The sequence below is a fragment of the Corvus brachyrhynchos genome, unplaced genomic scaffold, assembly GCF_000691975.1.
Source record: "Corvus brachyrhynchos isolate BGI_N302 unplaced genomic scaffold, ASM69197v1 scaffold258, whole genome shotgun sequence".
In the NCBI taxonomy this organism is placed as follows: domain Eukaryota; kingdom Metazoa; phylum Chordata; class Aves; order Passeriformes; family Corvidae; genus Corvus; species Corvus brachyrhynchos.
In genome coordinates, this window is record NW_008240122.1 from 3913452 (window position 1) to 3915927 (window position 2476).

Below are 2476 nucleotides of genomic sequence, written 5' to 3' on the forward strand. Positions count from 1 at the left end.
CGACCACCAGCGTCTCCAGTTTGACAGAAAGAGCCGAGACGGGCACCTCCATCCTCTCGGTAACCTCCAGCGACTCGGAATGTGATGTATGATATCGGAAAACAAACAAAAAAAATCCAAATCCAAACAGCCAAGCACCCTCTCCCCATCCCGAGCAAAACAAACCGAGGCAACCTAGAATCAGGACACACACACGCATGCACGCACACACACAGCCGGGAGGAAAGAAAAGGCCAAACCCGACCCAAACATAATAGCAAACAAACAGACAGGGATCAGAGAATCCACCACCACCACCACCGTCAGCCAACACCACCACCAAGAGATGGAGCTAAAACTTCAACAGTCACAAACGCTGGTGCTGCAGCGGGAAGGGTGGGGGGGAGGGGGGGCGGGAAATAATAATTATTATATATATAAAAAGAAAGGAAAAAAAAAAAACAAAGCAAAAGTGACAATTGTATTCTTTTTAGGACAAGCACGATTTCTCCTTTGCGCTTTTCCATGGACGCATTTCACCCACTTGCATGATGATGATGATTAAATTTGTATCTGGGAAAAAATATTCTCTATAGTAAAAGAAAACAAACAGAAACCAGACAAACAAATGCAAACTCCGATCGAATTTGTACAAAAATCAAAAATAAAAAAAAATTTAAAAGGAACTCCTTGAAGAGGGAAATAACAAATGTTTATCGCCTTTTTGTTGGTCCTATTTCTCTCTTTTTCTCTCTTCCTCTCTTTTTCTCTCTCTCTTTTTTTTTTTTTTCTTTTTTTAGTCCAAGTGATGGTCCAGCCAAGATGCAATTTTCTGTTTTTTTGTTCCGCAGACAATCATTTTATTCGTAAGCACCTTTTTTTCTACACTTCTGTCACTGCCTGTGTGGGTACTGGTTATAAATGTGGAAAAAGAATAGTTATGACTGTAACAGATTTTTATTTTTATTTCAAAATTTTATATGAATTATGTATATCTTAATGATGCGGTCATTTTCCCAGTTTGTAATATATGTGTAGAAATGCTTGTATATGATATTTGCTCTCCTCTTTCTTTCTTCCTCCCCTCTCTCTATCTCCCTCCCACCCTTTCTCTCTCTCCTTTTTATTTTCCTTGACTCGGTGTTCCTTGCACAAACTTAGCTGTCAAAATCTGACGTGCTAAGTTTTTAAAAGGGACCTCAGTGATAGAAAAAAAAAAAAAAAGCAAAAAAAAAAAGCTTAGTGTGCAACTGTAGTTATCTTATGCAAAAGCTATTTTGAGTATTTCATAGCAGCTTTGGGGGGTCTCTTCTTAAACTCCACGTAGGACGCTTAAACTATTGTTTCCTTAACTGCGTGTTTATCTATATGTACAAACTTTCTAAATCAAATACAGTATTCCATTTTCTTATCTACCCAGCGATGTTGGTGTTTCTGTCCGCCACGGAAAATCACTCCTTCCCCGTGGGCTCTCGCCCCGCACTCTGTCCCGCCGTGGGGCGCGCAGCGCTGCGCGGCCCCTGCTCCCCTTCGGCCCCCGCCTTCCCCGGCTCTGCGGGACACCCCGGAGGGATTTTACAGGGACGAAGCGACCCTGCGAGGAGGCTGAGGGCAGCAACAGGGACACAGTGCGGCGATAGCGGCGGCGGCGCGGGGCACGGCCGTGTCCCTCCGTGTCCCCTCAGACACCGCGGGCTCCATCATTTCCCCCACCCCGGTCATTTTTTTGTGCACTGCGAGCTAGAAAGCTTTCCCCGACCGCCTGTCTGCAAGGACGGGTGTCTCCAGAGAGCGGTTAAGACATTTCGGGATTTGTTTTGTAGCTTTAAATGAAAACAAAAACAAAAACTCCTCGCCCTTAACGGGTTGCAGCTCCTCCCCTCGAATCCGGAGTATATTGTAATGTGCTGAAAGAAGCCTTTATTTGCATGACTAACAGTATTTCAGCATCTTTCTTTCTTCCTTTTTCCCTCTTTTTTTTTTCTTTTTCCTTAAAGTTTTGCTTTGCCCTGGGCAGATTATTCAGCCGTGAATTAGCAAGAGGTAAATTCTAAACTTGTTTTTACTTGAAAATACAATTTTGAATATTACCAGGGATTTAGAGAGAAACGTGCCTGGAATTTCTTGACCATTTCCAAACTAATATGGACTTCCGATCTACCTTTGTGTTGCCCGAGTCCTTTCTCCCTCTTTCCTCCTCTTTTTTTTAAGTGAAGTCCGAGCTAGGTCCACGGAGAGACATAGGATTCGCATGGACTCTTCCCCCCCTCCTCCCTTCCCCCCCACGCCTCAAGAGGCTACCCGTGCATTTGGGACAACCGCCATAGGGCGCGAGAATTTAGACCAAGCCACTAAGGGGTAATTTTAAGGAATAAGCTGATATGTGAATAAGTTCACACACCTGAGGTTCCCCTGAGGAAAAGCCGCGCGTGTGCGCGCAGCGAGCGCATAGGGGACACGTCCCCGTGTGTGGCGGGAGCCACCGCGGGAAGGACAC

General features: G+C 45.0%; 1 long non-coding RNA gene across 1 annotated transcript; it reads left to right on the forward strand.

Annotated features, from left to right (window-relative positions):
• Nucleotides 1–1394, forward strand: LOC108449233. The gene is made up of 2 exons (XR_001865379.1): nucleotides 1–59; nucleotides 474–1394. It is a non-coding gene; the product is annotated as an uncharacterized LOC108449233 (long non-coding RNA).
• The last annotated feature ends 1082 nt before the right edge of the window (nucleotides 1395–2476 follow it).